Raw genomic sequence first — 20,021 nt, forward strand, 5'->3', positions numbered from 1 at the left:
GAGACAGAGAGAGGCTGTGGTGGAGATGCTGGGACATATCTCTTAGGTTACAGTGGGGATGAGTATAAGTGAAGTGGTACAGAGGATTGGACTGGGTGAATGAGCAGAGGGATAGAGGTGAAGTTTCATAAGGTGAAGAGAGATGGTTAGAGGTGGGGTAGAGGCAACTGTAGCAAGTGATGATGAGAAATATAGGAGTGCCTCAAAGAGGCTATGGCAGATATGTGAAGATACTGAGAGGGATAGTAGATAGGAGAGATGTTAAGAATGGAAGATTACAGCATCAAAGTACTACCATAGATAGAGAAGTGATGGGTGTTAGGTGATGAGATGTGGGGGAAATGCTTGATGGGGAAGAGAGTAGAGGTGGAGCAGAGCCCCACACGTACAAGCATTAGCAAGGTGGTTTTAGGATATCAGTTCTACTGTGGTGGACAGGTATTCTTAAGTGCAACGACAAACCAGTCATCTTGGTTCTTGTCATCACCTCCATAAGGCTTCTCCATCTTGAGATAAGCTTTCATCCCATGTCTTCTTGGATCTCCATCTTTCACAAGTTTCATCTGATGAGAGAGGTGGCTGTAACTGTCCATATTTTATGTACAGCCATACTGATGTGAGACTTTGTAGAATATCAAGTCACCTATCATGGTATTTGCTCACTCACCTCTTGACTTCTCCTACTGATGTCATAGGTACATCATATAGGATCAGCATCCGCATGTGTTTAGGTCGTAGTTCATGCTGGATGATAGAGGCCTTAAACTTATCTGGGATGCTTGATCCCCACTCTTTTGTCTTTTGCAGTCAAGCATTTGCTTATTTCTCAGTCATATATGAGATGCTTCCTGCTTCTGCCAGTAAAGAAGACATCATATCATTTCCCCATGAATTTCATTGGGCTCTCCTCAATAGAAGATATAACCTCAATTTACCCTGAACTTGGAGCTAGTCACCTGTGCATTTGAAACACCCGAAGAACTACCGTTCTGAATAAATGTATGAATCTGTTTATTCTTCACATCATCCTTTTAGATAGGACTAAGATCTTGCCTTCAATACAGAAATGGTTTGGAACTGACTAATCTCAGGAGAATTTGCTTCCTTCAATATGAAGCAGCCTTCAGTTCTTTTCCGGGATGATGATATGGTGCCTTTTACCTATACTCTCAATAAAAATTACCACAGCTTAATTAGGAATGTCAGGTATACAACTTGGTCCTGGTGCAAATGCAGTTCAAACTTTCCATACAACCTCTTGGACTTCTTTCTATGTTGATTCTTTTGTAATAAGCTCTTCTTTGGGAGTTCCTGTTTTGTTAATCATTAGGTCTGCAGTTAATATATGTCTACAAAAAATCTTAGTGTGACTCTCTGTATGAAATTCTTCCATAATTCCTTTAAGGCTGACTAGTCTCTCAAACCTTGCTTCTACTAACAGCGTTTTAGTAACTTGGTATGGGTTCTTTGTAAAGTGAGCTTCCTTTGCTTGCTCCTTCTTCCTCACTGTCTGAGGCTTTTCTGCCCTTCTTAGCATGCACATTTCATTCCAAAGACTTCTAAGCTTTCTTTCTCCTCAACACTTGTTCATTTGACTTGCTTATTGAATCTTAATTTCTCTACTCAGATACAAAATCTTTCTGTCCCTTCTTTTGAGCTTTGTGGGTACATCTGTAGTGGCCCTCCTTTCTTTGGTGTCAAAATATTCATTGGACATGTTGGAGACAATCACCTTTTGATTTGGTCCTGTTTGTGTGGCCTTCAGAACCTTGTCAAGATCCTGGTCTAGTTTGTCCCATGCTGTACAGTTATTAGCTGGAAGTTATTTTACTCTCCACATTTAACCATTGCATCTTCAAACTTCTCTGCATTAAGATCTGAAATGTAAGATCTTTTCTACCCTGATAATGAGGCTCAACTTATCCAATGTTGATTGCTTCCATTACAGCATGTTGTGATGAACTACATCTACCAACATTATGATGGATCTCTGAGCCCCCAGTTATAACACCTTTCTTCCTCCACTTTAATTTTCTGTCGTTTGTACTCTGTGTAAGTTGGATCTATTATTATAAATATCTATATATTTATACTTAAATATTCATTGTCTAAAACTCTCCACTTTTTGCTTTCACTTGTTTTTCACATGTACATATTTTGTTTTTCATACCCAAACTATTATATTTAATATATCTAAATTGTTTATCTGCATAACTTGGATCCATCTTACAGCTATTCTTTACCCCATGGAATTAATCCCGAGCACTATTGTCTTCTATACTGAGAATCTCTAGATCTCACCTGTGGACTATAGGTTTTTTATTTTTTGGTTCCATCTATCAAACCCACTCACAAAGCTTTGGTCGACCCAGGGCTATAGTAGAAGACTGTTGCCCAAGGTGCCATGCCGCGAGACTGAACCCAGAACAATGTGGTGTGGTAGGGAAGCAAACTTACCACAGCCACACACGATGTATAAATGTATATGAATGCATATATATGTTTATAGTAATATATATATATATAAACGTACGCGTATGCACATACATAAACATTTATAGATATGTGAACACATATTCATACACACACATACACAAGTTTGGTGGAAGAAACAGGAAATATACAAACGTATTATATATATATGCGCACGTGTATATATACATACATACATACATATATATATATATATATATATATACACTCATATGTCAATGTACGATGTACGTACAAACATATATTTATGTATAATTATACATACATACACACATATACATATATATATGTTTACGTGTATATTTTATTCTATTCTGTTTCATTCGTCGAATAATGTCAGAGTAGAAATGTATGCGCGCATGCGCAGTGCCGTCCATTGTAGACGTCGTAGGTCGCTCTGTTCCCGGTTGTAGTAGTTGTGTGTGTATGCTAATGTCGGCTATCTTAATTCTTCTTCTCTTCCCTCTATTTCATCACCACTGACACACACGCCAACAACGCTGCTCGCCTGTAAAATCCTTATGCACTCACACACAGGTACATACATACATATATACACGCATAAATGTATGTATAGTTGTAGAGAAGAAATACGACCTAGTCATACGCTCTCATAGTGTCAGGCTCACCCATAGACATACATAATACATTTTGCACGCACACACGCGCATATTTATATACGCACACATATACATACATACATATATATATATATACACACTTGTAATTAGACGCATCTTAATTGTGAAACTAACCACACACATACACATAAATTATATACATTTTATAATTAAGATTTTAAAATATATGACCAACACATGGTGCACAATTATATGCATGTATAAAATATACTAGAAAGACGATTAAATGCATAACACACACACACACATGTATATATATAATGAGGTTTAGTTACGAGAAGCAAGTTTGTGAATCGATTTAAAAAAAAAAAATAGGCGATGTAGATTGAGATTTGGTTAGTAAATTTTTTAAAGTAATTATTATTCTCATTTAAAAAAAAATACTTTACAAGAAGAATCGGTGGGAAAGTAAAGGCAACCTAGCTTCGTTATGATCCATTTTAAAGTTTAACCAACAAGTACATGCATAAACGTATATATATATATATATATATATACAAACACACATATATATATATACTAACACATATTGCATATATAACATGAGCATTATATATAATTGTATATAACCATTACTATTGTTTTATATTTATAAAAAATTAAGGTGTCAAGTGAAAAAGAGAATAAAGAGAAAGAATATAAAAATGGAAAATTAAACCATCAAGCAAGCTCATTTTGTTTCCATATCTTAAAAAAAAGAATATTTGAATTATGGCTATTATTGCAAAAGAGAAGCAAAAAAAGCTTTAGTCCCTTGAAATAAGTTTATACAAATAGTTGTATGTGTATATGCACACATAGTTTGATGTGTATTCTATCTGAACCTTTCGTGTTTGTATGAAAAATCAATGATTTTACGACTGAGAAGAAAAGGAAAAGAATTGCTATATCAGAAGAAAAGCCGTCACCACTAACACCATCACCAACAACATAACTATTGCTGGCACCACCACCATCATCAACACCATAACCAATATAACTATTACCACCGCTACCACCACCATCATTATTATTATCATCAGGAAAGAAAGAAAAGAAGCCGAAGAAGCAGGAGCGACGACACATTTGAAAAGTAGGAGCATCAACAACAATACCACCAGCATTAGTTATTAGTTTTATTATATTATACTAGAATATGGCAAATGGAGAAAGCAGGCAAAAACAACACAAAATATTGAAATAACAGGTGCTTTTTATTATATATATATATATCTCTCTTATAATTGTTTTACTTTAATAACAAATATGTTTTTGAATTGTTGATTTTTTAAAAAAATTTTTTATTTACTCACCACTTATTTTCTAAGCTTTTTTTAAATATCCTTGATTTTGTGCTATCATTGTGGGGGTTTTTTAGGTTTGAATTATATGTATAAAAAAGAGTATAAACGTTTTGTAAAAGAAAATATATTGATAAATTATACTAAAATGTCCCTTATTTAAAATGAATGACCATAATTATAGAATTACACTAACACACACGCACTTTATCCTAATATAATACTTTCAATTATATATATATATATAACATAAATGTAATATTTCCATATATGTGTGATATATAATGAATATATATATATATATATATATTACATATAAATGTAATATTTCCATATATGTGTGATATATAGAGTATGTTCTGCTGTAATGTAACTTGCTGTTATATTTCATGTAATATAGTAGTTTCTATCTTCTTACCTGTTTTTATTTCTTATATATTAACATTCATATGAATCTTCATTCTAACCACACATTTATCTTGTCTATTAATTAATTACTTTGTAATTGCTTTTCGAAACCACACATAATCTTAAAAAAAGAAATAGAAAAATGAACCTAGCTTTAATCTTAAACTAAATTTAATATTTGCTGATTTCTCATGCATATATTATATTGGTTAACTTCATATTCTATCCTTGATATTTACTGAGTGTATATGCATACAAATTATGTATATATATACTGGCGTATTATTATTTAAGATAGATATACAATATAATCCTCAAACCTTACTAATTATTTATATAATATTATGCCTTAACTCTCTCAACCATGTACTTACTACCCAGTTCTCATTATTTCTCTATGTATCATATTTATATACACAAACGCACACAAAGTTGTTTATTTTGTCCCTTTTTCTTAACTATTGGCATAGTACATAATATATACGCACATATATATAATGTTCAGTCTGAGATCTGTCTTATTTAGTGTCTCAACTATTTAATACTTTCAACCTTGTTCTCATGTAAGATGGCGCCCGCCCGACACTCAACCAAACTCTTAATTCACCTCTTTCTTTCTTAAACACATTTCTATTGACATATATTACATCGATGTACATATCTTTTCTCCCCTATTTTTTATAAATTGTATATTTCCTACATGAATAGATCTTATTTTCTTCTTTTTTTTTTTTGCTTACCATCTCAGTCACATACTATATTAGTAATACATATACACACACACATATACATGTATATACACGCACACAGTGATTTGTAATAGATACACATGCGCTTCACATGGCATTTCTCTTTTTACACACATAATACAGACACGCACTTTATCTGTTCTTTACTTGATATCATAATGGTCGATGCACTAACTTTTCGGGGTCTTTTTCATTTTATTTCATTCCTTTCTAAATAAATCCTCCTGTCTGAAGCGATGTTCCCACTATTTCTGTCGGATCCACATGAATGCTGTGTATCTATCTATCTATGGAGTTGTAGCATTGGAATTATATAAATGTGGAAACATTGCCGTTTCCTTGTTTTAATTTGGGCAAGAGAGAGAGAGAGAGAGAAAGTTATCGATCTCCCAAGTAATTATTTGCTGGAGAAGAATATGAGAGTTGGCCAGGCAGGCATTTTTACAGTTAAATAACCATTCCGGTTAGTTTTATCGTTGGTAATGGCCAACAGAAAAAAACCCCCATTAACTTGAAATATTATCTGCCAAAAGAAGAGTTTTATATTAGAAAATATTTGAAAATTGGTGGCTTTCGGCGGGGATCTTGGCGTCATTGTTGTTTAACCCCAGGTCAACCTAGGTTGAGCAAATCTATGACAAAGAGACAGATTTCAATTTCAGTCTTGACCATCCCTTCTTGTATGGCGAGATGTACATCTCATAAAGAACCATCCCTCTTTGAAAGAGGGTGGGATGTAATAGGGGTATTTTTAGCTGCTATTTCTAGCGACCATGTGCATTCTTCTGTCATTGTCTCTATTTATTGCAGGTAGATATAGGTAAAAGGGGCCATTTAGGAAAAAAAAAAAACTCGGAATTTTTTGTTGAAGGTAATCATTGATGTTTCCCTTGTTTCTGTAGCTGAGGCAAATAAAAAAAAAAGGGGGAGAGAGGGAACTGCACATAACTTTCGATTTGCTAGAAATGACAGTCAAGTCTTCCCGTCTTAGATTATCACATTGAGCCTAAGGGAGGAAAAAACTGGATGATCACGGTTGGAATAATGCTGCTTTTAATCATAAGCTCTGCCCAATAAGAAAGAGCTGTGTCTCAGCCATTAGCTTGCAATATTGCTGTTAAATGTAGTACAGCATTTTTTTTTTATTGCTAGGCACAAACAATTGTACAAAAGCCATATCTTGCCTGTCTTGCAACTCCACCACCATCAATTTATCAACTTTGGGTTCTGAGTTCAGACTCTGATGAAATCAAGCTTTTTTTTTTATCCTTGTGTGGTGGTGGTGGTCAATAAAATTATGTACCTTTCAAGTACAGAAATTGATTTAATCTTCCTGTAAGGTGTCCTAGTTGTGAATGAGATTTTGTCCAAATTCGATCAACACTATCTGACTTGTGCATATAATTTTGTTGTGGCAAGTTTCGCAATCAAACTCCTAATTGGTTACAAAGAAAGAAGGCACAAGCAATTAGGCACTTTTAAAAATCGTTATTATGTGGCGCTATTTCTTTCTATTTTATTGGATTTGAACCACAATTTATCGAAGGAAAACACTTCCCGCTTTTAGTGGTCCCCCCCTCCGCTTCGGAAACGAGTAAGTTAATCGTTGTATCTTTTATAATGATAATCATTTTTATTATAAGCACAAAGCATGAAATTCTGGGGGAGGGGGCCAGTTAATTACATTGACCCGAGTGCACAATTGGTATTTATTTTATCGACCCCGAAAAGAAGAAAGGCAAAGTGACCTCGGTGAAGTTTGAACTCAAAATGTAAAACTAGAAGAAATGCCGCGAAGCATTTTGTCCGGGTGTGCTAACGATTCTACCATTTAATAATGCATTATAAGGTTTATAAATCGACTCCAAACCTCAGAGGATGAAAGGTGATCGACTGCGGTGGTGTTTGAACACAGAACGTAAAAAGGGGACGTAGCAAAAAGACCAGTCTTTTTGACCGATGCTCTAACCATTCTGCCAATTCATTTAAACTATTTAATGCCAATCTGCTTTTGAGTTTACATACACACACATAACATGCATACATACATACATACACACAGTAGTAGAGGTCTTTCTACCTTGTTTGTCTCTCTCAACTATTTAATACTTTCAATCTTGTTCTCTTGTAAGATGGCGTCCACCCGACACTCAACAAACTCTTAAATTCACTTTATTAAACACAAATTATTTTTCTCTTCTAGTCCACAATAACTATATCACATAAAGCACATATTTTCTTAACCATTGTAATATTGCATGGCTAAGATCACTATATTCGTCTACCACTGATAAAGATACATTATTTCATTGTAGCCTTCTGTATTACTATGTATGTGTATGCATTATATACATGCAAAAATACTGTCTCTATCTGTCTGTCTATCATCTATCTATTTCATCATCCATCTGTCAATCATCCATCTGTCAATCATCCATCTGTCTATCATCTATCTATCTATCTATCTATCAGTGTTCATATACAGAGACACACACACACACATAGATTTATATGTATATTCTATTCTATTCTCTTTATTCACCACTAATGTCAAACAAGATGGCCGACGCACCAAATTTTCGTCAAAACATTATAATTATTTGTGCTATTATTCGCACCGTTTCTGTTTTATGAATTCGAATCACGCTTAGCTTGAAACTTTGTTTTTCATCCTTCCTGATGTAAATAGATATAGTAAATTACCAGTTAAATATTGATTTGATGTATTTATTGTACACATTTCATCTTATTCATTTCTTTTTCTCTCTCCACACAGAAATATAACCTTGTTTCTATGAGGTTTGGATTTCGAGTCCAGCTTAGGTTGGCTCTGCTATTCAACTTTCTTACTGTAGAAGGAATAGAGTTAAGTGCTAATGTAATACAGTAATCAGTTACATATATTATCTCTCACTAAAATCTGAGGCCTTGTGCTTTTGTAAGAAATCAATGCTCTGAACTGGAATCCCGCCTAGCTTCAATTTTTTTCCTTTCATCTCTCCTGAGTGAGATATAGTTATGTACTAGTTGTTCACCTCTCCTGTTCAACACCGACCGAGCAGAACTACTTTCAAAAACTCTTCCAAGCGTGTCCGTCTCGGCTTGTCTATAATATGTCACATGTCTTTCTCGGTCAAATGTGATTTGAAGACATTTAGCCGCTCTTAATTAATAATTTGGCAGTTGAAGCTCATCTTAAAAGCGATCCTTGCTTGCTCTACAAAGTACCAGTAAAATAATAATCAATTTAATCGTCTATCCTACCCTCCCATAAATACACTCAATTCCTGACTTGTATTTCTAAATTATTACCGCCACCAGCCATAATCACTTTCACTATAACCACTGCCATCATTTTCCCACTAAAGATGCGATATTTCTATTGTTTTAAATAAACTCCAGCTATTCATTTTCCTTTTACATCGTATTTTTAAACAGTGAAGTAAATATATAATGAAACCGCTTTTGTTATAAACGAGGTAGCTAGGTGTGAGTTAATCTTCGGTTAGTTATCTTCGTAGTCGTTCCATTTCTGGCCATCCCCTCATTTTGGAGGTGATGAAGATTACATTGTGTGTGTGTTCCTTCTCTCACTTTAAGACAATAGTGGTGTAATTTGAAGGTGATCTGGCTGCTATTTCTAACGGGTCTTGTAGGCATCCATGTATAGAAATTACTCTTTGGTTTGTAGCTACCTCTAATTTGGATGTATGTTTCGGTATAGTTTTTCTTGTAAATTCCATAATTATTTTTTTTTAATAATGGTAATCATACCTAAAGTCATTTCTGTGATGATTATAACATAATCGGAAGACGTTTAATTAATTTATTTTTGCTTGAGATAATATATTTAGTAAATGTCTGTTTTCATTATTCAGAAAATATCTATTTCAGTTTCGGTATGTGTTGCATGCAAATGAAATATGAAACATATTGTTCATTATCATCACTATACATAATTATGACAATTTGGATTATGAAATGATTAATTCTAGGTAAATAACATTTAAGGTTTCTCACATTTACCTACATCTGCATGCATTCTAAACAGCTGTAGAGTAACATTTTAACTATACACGTTCCAGGGACTTAAGAGATTTTATTAGCATTGCTGAACATTTTAAAATACTATCACTGTGATGATACTGTCATGGCTAATATATTTACCATTTCTTTTGTGTCTATAAAGACATCTGTTGGAATTGTTTCCAATACAGGCTATTTGTTAACCTTTGCCATGTAATTCTTCAGCCATCACAACCAAGGTCTTGTTAAAGCACCAACTAATATGTATATTATTATATACACATACATATATGTACATATATTTATGCATAAACATCCTTATATATAAATACACATATCTCTGTGCATATATATGAGTGAGTGTGTGTGTGTGTGCATATATAACATGCATATATGCCTTTTTCCACACTGACTTTATTTCACGTACAGTTTGGGCTTCATAAATCTAACAACCCTTGGGCTTAGCTATTGCTGGGCTACAGTAAAAATAAAAAATAGGCTTCCCCTATAAACATTACTATCTGAATGTTTGAACTGTTGTTCTGTCATAAACCACTTAATAAGTATGCCTTGTAATTCAGTACTCTTGGAACCTTTAAAAATTTCTGACTTTCATTTTCATATAGACTTCCCTGCAATTTCACTTTCTTAAGCATAGTGTCTGGTTTTTGCTCATTTCTTAGGACTGACTACATTTTGCACCTCTTAGATGAAATACTGAAGGATCAAAATGCAACTGAATATCAGCAGTTAGAATTAGTAAAACGGCATGGAATAGTGTTCGAGTAGGACTCCTGATCATAAGATTATGGGTTCAATTCCTGGACTAGTTGTGTCCTTGGGTAAGGCACACCAGTTCACGTTTCTTCAGTCTACTCGGCTGTAAACAAACATCAGCTTTGGACCACATTTTCTCCCCACCTCTCTCTAGATGTCATATTCTCAGTGTTTCGTTGGATCAAAGTTGGGAGGACTAAGAATATCTATATTGGCTCATGACTAATATAAGAACAAAACAATTAGTGAAAAAGTGGTACAAACTACTAGCACATGAGTAATGGTGGAGCTATCAAGAATTATGAGGAGTGTTTCACAAAATACTTTGCAGTGATAAAACAAAGCTGCTGACAATGCCATACTAATGGTAGAAAAATCCAATCTGGTAGATTACAAAGCTTATTGCAGGACCATGGAGTACTGAATTTAAGAGTTTCACTCTGCACCAGTTATATACTTAATTACTAAACTAGTCTTTCATAAATATATAAAGGTAAGCAGAGTTAGCAGTTGTAATAACTATCTGAGGGATAATAGTATCTGTTCTTACTATCGGTATCAATTACCTATTCTATCCCTGGGCATGGGTATGTAGGCACACCATGCTCATAGGGTACAGGTAACAACAAAATAAACAAAAGTCTATGAGGGATCAAATTAATCAGAAAATGGAGAAAACTTATGATTAACAAACAAACAAATTGACCAACCAATGTTGGTCAATTTGTTTGTTAATCGGTTTTCTCCATTTTCCGATCATTTAAATTTATATATATATATATATATATATATATATAAAGTATAGCCAGTTTCATGATGGAAGAAGTATAGGCAGACCATGGCTAAGATACACATGGACAAGCTCAAAGCATCCTGAAAGTGACAGATTCTCCAGAAACATGTGGAAAACTGCATTGGATTGCAATTGATTAGTTAACTTGCTATAAAGTCATAAGGAACTATGAATTAAGTTGTCTGAATTTTCTGAGAAGCAAAGATAGTCTCAAACTAACATGCCAGCTATTTTATTCCTAGTCAGTGGGCTTGTCTGTAAATAATTAGTTAGGATTAAAGTCTTATAACAGACATAGACATCAAAACTAAAATAAAAGGAAACTAATACTGTTAGACCCTCGTGTTGAAATCAGTGGGATCTATATTTATGTTTGTGTGTGTATCTCTCATGATGTAAGAATAGTAAAATATATACTAGTATATATTATACATAGTGCAAGCATTGTATGATATAGAACACAATTGCAGGTATAGTGGAAAGGTATGTTTATTATATCTTAGCCAGTCTACTCTAATTTCACCTGACTACAGCTGTAGCTGGAATGAAGGAATTTCTAATATTTTTGGATAAGGAGAGTCATGGAAAGCTCTGGATCTGGAGTGGGTAGGGAAGGTTTGTAAACTGTTTTACATGATGTAAAATAAAGGAAGTAAATGAACCAGTGTATGTTAGTGGGTGTGTCATTATTATTGCTTTTCTGCTTAAGGTGTGTATATGTTAGCTTGTATATATGTGTGTGTGTGTATATATATATATATATATATATATATATATATATATATATATACACACACACACACACACACACGTGTCATATATATCATCTTCATTTAATGTTGGTTGTCCATGCTGGCATGGGTTGGATGGTTTGACCAGGGCTGGCCAGCTGGAAGGCTGCACCAGACTTTTGTCTGATTTGGCATGGTTTCTACAGCTGGATGCCTTCCCTAATGCCAACTATTCTAGGAGTATAATGGATGGCTTTACGTGCCACTGGCACGAGTGCCTTTTGTGTGACACTGGTATCTTGCCATGATTGTGGTTTTGTTTGGCTTGATGGGTCTTTTCAAGCACAACAAAATGCCAAAGGTCTCATTATTGCCTCCATGAGGCCAAACACTTGAAAGGAGCCCAGCCACTATATACATATATGTATATATATATCAACAAATATATTTACATGTGTACCAGATAAAAATATGTATGTACACACACACGTGTGTGTATATAAATGTACACATGCGTATCAAATATATATATGCACTGTGAAACGTGACATGAAACCAAAGTTTTGGGCTTAGTTTTAAGTCCCATATTCTATTCCTACATCCAGTACAATATGACTTCGGGCATCAAACCATGGGATAGGCTAGTGTGCAGGACATGAGCAGCCTAATAAAATACAGGAATCATATTTGGTAACTTAAGCGTTATAAAACATACATGTTCTGACAAATTACTGTCTGGAGTATATAATTGCTCGTTGAAATATACAATTTTGTTAAATCATCTCTTCAGTGTTTAGGCTTTCATGCATACCTAGTTAGTTTTTCTCCGAGACAGTTCAGCTTAGCTGCAAATTTTATAATTAAAAAACATAAAATCAGCTTTTTTGTTTGTGATATTTGTATGTCCATGTTTGTTACATATAATGTTTTATTACTTCACATTTTTTTTTGAGTATCTCTTAGATATGCAGTGAGTTAACAGCTATACATGAACATTATTATTTTTATGACAAATGACTAAGTCTTTTCTGCAATACTGGTAATTATCACAGGAATCTGACCTTAAGTAAATACCTCAAGTAAATTTGAATAAATAAACCCATTTTTATATATTTTCTGTTCATTTATTTGCAAGACTTAAGCCATTGACTTTTGAACAGGATGCTAAATGTTTTGATATGTTAAAACTGAAGTCATAACTATGACATTGTTGTACACTTTGCCGTAGGTTTTAAAGTATGTTGGGGGGAATAAATTTATATAACGTGGATTGAAGTCACAACTATGAATTTCCAAATTTTGTGCTGTATCATTGCGTAGGTGACTGTAATTACTTCTCATATTTAGTGGAATCCTGAATTTTTTCTGTTCAGTTTGATTGTGTAGTGAATTATAAGTCATGATGATTTCTTGTTATAAACCTGGAAAAATTTTAACTTATTTAACAATTTTTCATACCAGATTAAATTAAGACACATTTTACATAACTTATATGTTTCAGATGATTGAAGCTATTCGGGTTTTACGCTATCACGTATTGGAACTGGAAAAGTAAGTAATAACTCTTGGCTTTTTATAACTTTGGAGTTTCAACTATTAAAAAAACATTGAGGGAGGGTCCAATTGGCATTTGCTTGAATAACAAATCTTCCGCAAAACACTCTCTACCATTTTAAAATATGGACATATTGATTGGATACTGTAGTCCAATATACCTACACAAAATACAATGCTCAAATACATCAGAATGTGTAAGTATATGTACATGAATTTATGTGAAAATGTTTGTGTGAATGTGTGTATACACACATGTATAGACACATATACACAAAAACACATATATACACAAAAACACATTCTTAGAGCAAATCGACCCCAGGACTTATTCTTTGTAAGGCTAGTACTTATTCTATTGATCTCTTGCTGAACCACTAAGTTACGGGGACGTGAACACACTAGCATTGGTTGTTAAGAGATGTTGGGGACAACAAACAGACACACAAATATACTCACACATACATGAGGAGACCCCCTTCGGTCATGAATGACCATGGGATTGCATCTAGAAAGTTACCCTCTAAGGCACAAGTCTGGGCAAGGTTGTTTGTGGAAGGCCCGCAGTCACCCATGCATACCAGCCTCCCCTCTCCACGCCACTGACGTTATCCAAGAGAAAGGCAAAGGCCAATACAGCTTGGCACCAGTGATGTCGTAACTCATTTCTACACCTGAGTTAATTGGAGCAATGTGAAATAAAGTGTCTTGCTCAAGAACACAACATGCAACCTGGTCCGGGAATCGAACTCACAACCTCACGATCATAAGCTCAATGCTCTAACCACTGAGCCATGCGCCTTCACACACATACATATGATGGGTTTCTTTCAGTTTCCACCTACCAAATCTACTCATAAGGCTTTTGTCAGCCCAAGGCTATAGTAGAAGACACTTGCCCAAGGTGCCACACAGTGGGACTGAACCTGGAACCATGTGGTTAGTATGCAAGCTACTTAGCACACAGCCACTCCTGTGCCTATATATATATATATATGCCATACACAAACATACATATATATATATACACACACACGTTTGTATATATGTAGGAGTGTGCAATTCATAGGAAAGATCCAGGGGAGTAATTAGAAGGTAGGTAAATGTTCCTTAAGTGTCCTAGGAAACAATGATCACATTTGTGTGTGGTTTGATTCTGGGATAAGCAAGTCATATTTAGGAAAAATTGAAATGGGAGACAAGCATTCAGGATGTTATTACAACATTTATATCTTCACATCTTTTGATGGATGCATTCAAAGTACATACTTCCTTTTGACTCTTACTTTTTATATTCATATATATATATATATAGATAGATAGATCGATAAAACTTATTTGAAAATTGATTAGTGGCATTCGATCATATAATATAAATAATATATAAATATATGCATATATTTATTTATATTATATATATATATATATGTGTGTGTGTGTGTATATATATATATATATATATATATATATATATATATATATATATATATGGGAGGATTTACGAAAAAAACAACAGACGAGGACAGGTGGTGTAAGGGTTGGCAACTAAGTCCCTGCGGATTTTTAAAATTTTAATTTTTTAAAAGGTTTAATAAAAAATAACTAATTAATCAATAGTGTATTTACAACTTCTTTCCAACGTTCAACAAGATTTTCAATGCCTCATTGGTAGAAATCACAAAACTCCGTGCATAGCATTTGAAAGAGATCGAAAGAGGTGGAAACCTGTCGGTGTCAAATCAGGAGAGTACGGCGAGTGTGGCAGCACTTCCCAGCCATGCATTTGAATGGCCTCCTTGGTCATATTGGCAATATGAGGGCGGGTGTTGTCGTCCAGCAGAAGAACTCCATGCTACCGATTAGGTCTTTTATCTTGAATAGCCATGTTAAGTTGTTCCATCTGTTGAACATAGAGTTCTGCATTGACTGTTTGGTTCCGCTCAAGCAATTCGTAATGGATAATCCCTTCCCAGTCCCACCATACGCGCAACATCGTTTTACGCGGATGAAGATCTTGTTTCACGCGCAGTGTCACTTGTTTACCGGGGCTAAGCTGTTCCTTACGCTGTTTCATATTGATGTACAGGCACCATTTTTGTTGCCAGAAACGATTTGGTAAAGAAATCGTTGCTTGTATCCATGAGTTGAGTGGTGATGAGCAAGCAACCAGCGGAGATTGTGATATGTTGATTTTTGTTGTTACTTAAAGCATGCGGAACCCATGCTCAATACTTCTGAACCTTTCCCATCGAGTGAAGATGCTTCTCTATAGCAGTGTGGGAGCATTCCATTTTCTCTACCCTTGTCGTTTGATGAGAATTTTTGTGCAAAAGTTGGTTTAATCGCTCTTCAAACTCAACTGTTTGGTCAGAATGAGGTGCATCTTTGAGGTCAAAGTTTCCATTTCTGAACTTGGAATACCAATCATGAGCGGTTCTTTCAGCTGTGGCACCCTCTCCATACACAGCACAAATGTTGCAAGCAGCTTTTGCGGTCTTAGAACGTTGATTAAAAGCAAAAAGAAGGTGTCAAAAATGCTCGTTTTTCTTAACTTGACATTCCATTTTAATGATGTGAAAATAAACTAAAATTAACTAGAAAAATACAAAATAGGTTCCAAAATGATTTAAAAATAGAATTCTCAAAAGAAAATAGATTCCAAAATTTTAAAAAATGGCAGGAACTTAGTTGCCAACCCAATATATATATATATATGTGTGTGTGTGTGTAATTTCAATATTAATAATAAGAGTAAAAATTAATTAATTAATGATTTTACCAAGTAGATCGGTACGTTAAAATAACATTTTTAGGTAAAATTATACAAATTTTCTATAATTGTAAACACAATTAGGGGTCAGCTAATTGCTTTACCACTCACCAAATTTAGAAATAGGAGTTAAAATTCTTTTTCTGCTTCTGTAAAGATCTTCCGTATAGTAACACGTTTTCTTACGCAGGCAAAAAGAAAAAGTAACGAATGCGTTTCTAGATTAAATTAAAGTTATATTTACTTATTTCCCATCTTTAGTGCAGTATTTCAAATATAAATTTGAGAGTGCTAGGGTTAAATATGTACGTGATCGAGCGTCATTGCATAATTGATACTTCATTGCATAACCAACACTTCAAAAAATATACAACCGAATGTCAACATATATTTATCCTTAATACCCACAAGCAATCCTACAGAAACTGCAGTTTTCGATCAGGGGGATCTTTACGGTAGCAGAAAAGGAATTTTAACTCCCTATTTCTAAATTTGGTGTGTGGTGAAGCAATTAGCTGACTCCTAATTATAATTATGCTTATAATTATAGAATATTCGTGTGTACGTGTATATTTATACACACATATATATATATCAAAGTATAAATCTTTCTTTTGTAAATTCTCACTATATACATATATGCACGAATATTTGTATATATATATATATATATATATATATAATACATAAACACACATATGTATATATATATACACACACATACACATGCATACATATACATATAGATGTATATACATATATATATATGCACACACACACACACACACACATATATATATATACACACATATATATACACGTATGAATATATACACATATATACATATCTATCCGTTTTTTAATTTTCTCAAGACACATGTATGTATGCAAACATATACACACTCACACATGGTGGTGGTTGTCTACTCTTTATGCAGATTTTGACCATCTCCTGTACATACAGCATCTGATGTGGCTTTTTAAACTAGACCTCTGCTAGTGACAAAGGGCCTCTCACTCAGTAAAAGGCAGACTGTATGATGCATGTGTATGAACCGTCATGCTACATGGCAGTGAAACATGGGCCGTGACTGCTGAGGCCATGCGTAAGCTTGCAAGTAATGAAGCCAGTATGCTCCGATGGATGTGTAATGTCAGTGTAAGTACCTTGAGAGAAAGCATCAGTTGTGGTGTGCAAAAGAGATGATTGCGCTGGTATGGTCATGTGGCAAGAATGGATGAGGATAGCCATGTGAAAAAATGCCACATCCTAGTGGTTGTGGGAACCTGTGGAAGAGGTAGACACAGGAAGACCTGGGATGAGGTGGTGAAGCACGAGACTAATGACTGGGACCTTTGGAAATATGCAGTACGTGAGAAGACCCAGCAAGCCAAGTGAGAGCATAATCTGTGACCTCTGCCAGAAGTGGAGCCAGCTCACTTATTCATATCTTTACTTCATTGGACACTAAACTCTGCTTGCGAAGACCTGTTGAGGCAAGTGAATTTGAAATCAAAATCGAACCAAATTCGATGACTGGCACCCATGCCAACCTCTCCTTCATTGGACACTAAACTCTGCTTGCAAAGACTTGTTGGGGCAAGTGAAATCGAAATCATAATTGAACCATATTTGATGACTGGCACCTGTGCCAATGGAGCACTAACAGCACCGTCCTAGCGTGATCATTGCCAGAGCAGTTGTCTGGCTTCCATACTAGTGGTACGTAAATAGCACCATTTGAGCGTGATCATTACCAGCATTGCCTTACTGGCACATTAGAAAACCATCCGAGCGAGGTCGTTGCCAGTGCCGCTGGACTGGCTCCTATGCAGGTGGCATGTAAAAAACACCATTTTGAGCGTGGCCATTGCCAGTGCCGCGTGACTGGTCCTCGTGCCTGTGGACATAAAAGCACCCACTACACTCTCAGAGTGATTGGTGTTAGGAAGGGCATCCAGCTGTAGAAACTCTGCCAGATCAGATTGGAGCCTGATGCAGCCATCCGGTTCACCCGTACTAAGTCAAATCGTCCAACCCATGCTAGCATGGAAAGCGGACGTTAAACGATGATGATGACAATGTCTTGAAAAGACACCCACATAGATTACATATGTGATTAAGAACACCAAAAACTGTAGATAAGTTCTGATCTTTGTGGATCTTAAAATATTTTTTGAGGCCTCAGATTTGCAAAGGTAATTCAGGTGCAAAAACCCATCATCAGAACCTTCTGGGATACATTGCATTGAAAGGTGTACACTTACACTCATCCATATACTCACAGCACATGCATAAATATATACGTATGCGTTAATAGACACATCCATCTACTTACACACATAAACACACATTCACATACATGCATAATAGCATACACATCCCAAAACATTTAGATGCAAGCATATACTTACATACATCATCATCATCATCGTTTAACGTCCGCTTTCCATGCTAGCATGGGTTGGACGATTTGACTGAGGACTGGTGAAACCGGATGGCAACACCAGGCTTCAATCTAATTTGGCAGAGTTTCTGCAGCTGGATGCCCTTCCTAACGCCAACCACACAGATACACATTTACTTAAGCACATATACACGTTTGTATACAAACATAGCTTACATATATACAGGAGCAAAACCAGATATATATGCATATACATCTATGAAAAGCCAAGTATTGGGGGAATTGCTAAAAATTTAAATGTCGTTAAGGAAATATACTTCATAGGGTAGGAGAAGAAAACGTATAGGAATATAGGGAGAAGGAAAAGAGAAAACAAGGTATAAAGGGGAGGGAGAAAGTGGAGAGAGTAATGGGCAGAATTGTATAGATAAAGGTAGGAAGAGAGAAAAAAAGGAGGAGTGAGATAGAAGAATAAAGAAAACATAAGTTGCAGAAAATTATTAAGTAATGGGTAGATACTACAGTTCTATATTCAAGAGATGAGGAATTATGTACATTAATTACATTTGACGGATATTTGTCCTCATCTTGTTCGGCTGATATACCCTCCAGCTTTCATCAGGTGTCATGGGGAAAGTTTGAACATGGGTTTTCATTCCTAAGGTATTTTTCGATGTTATTATTATTCAGGTCACTGCCTGGAATCTTGGGGTTAGTAGCCCGTGCTCTTAACCACTATGCCATATGCCCGTATACTATTTCAAAAATCTCAAGGAATGTTTTTTCCAGTATGAAACCTTGTAAACTCTCTCCCTAAATCTATTTACCAGTTTATATTTGGAAAAGAGAATAAAAAAATAGCACTACAAGGACGGCAAAAAGATTTCCCTTTATCATAAGGAAGAGATCTAGATAAAATTTTCCATTACAAAGAAAGAAGTTAGTCTTTAAGTTGCCAGATTAGTTTAGTAAGTCCAGTGGAGTAGGTTTCTTGCGATTGTATTTGAAGGTAGAGAAATGGCTAGCAAGACTGGATTTCAAAAATTTAGAGGATAAATCTGTATATATGGGAGAATTTACGAAAAAAACAAGACGAGGACAGGTGGTGTAAACAACAAAAGGATGTATTAGTTTAACGCTCGGGAATAGAGAAAGTCTTTAACGTTTCGAGCTATGCTCTTCAACAGAAAGAATGAGAAAAACTCGGAGAAAAAAAATTTGAATGTTATGGTCAGCAATCTATCATGGCGACTGCTGGACAGAAAGTTCACACAGGAGAGCTAAGAAAAAGGGGAAAGAAATGGTGGCCCAAATATGAGCTGTGTGTGTGAGAGAATGCTGGTGATCTTAACGTATGTGTGTATGTAGGTGTGAAAAAATGGACAAGGGAG

The 20,021-nt window shown here is 35.1% G+C and overlaps 1 protein-coding gene across 3 annotated transcripts in view; it reads left to right on the plus strand.

The window, feature by feature from the left end:
• Positions 1-2,885: 2,885 nt before the first annotated feature.
• Positions 2,886-20,021, plus strand: part of LOC106878999 (helicase domino) — a 138,393-nt gene continuing 121,257 nt past the window's right edge. For 2 of the 3 annotated variants that reach the window (XM_052973554.1, XM_052973552.1), the window contains exons 1-2: positions 2,886-4,320; positions 13,400-13,449. The gene's annotated coding sequence lies outside the window, so the exon portion shown is untranslated. Of the gene's footprint in view, positions 4,321-9,465; positions 9,567-13,399; positions 13,450-20,021 lie in introns of those variants that run through there. The other variant, XM_052973553.1, reaches the window with a different exon arrangement.

Source organism: Octopus bimaculoides, chromosome 16, assembly GCF_001194135.2.
Source record: "Octopus bimaculoides isolate UCB-OBI-ISO-001 chromosome 16, ASM119413v2, whole genome shotgun sequence".
In the NCBI taxonomy this organism is placed as follows: domain Eukaryota; kingdom Metazoa; phylum Mollusca; class Cephalopoda; order Octopoda; family Octopodidae; genus Octopus; species Octopus bimaculoides.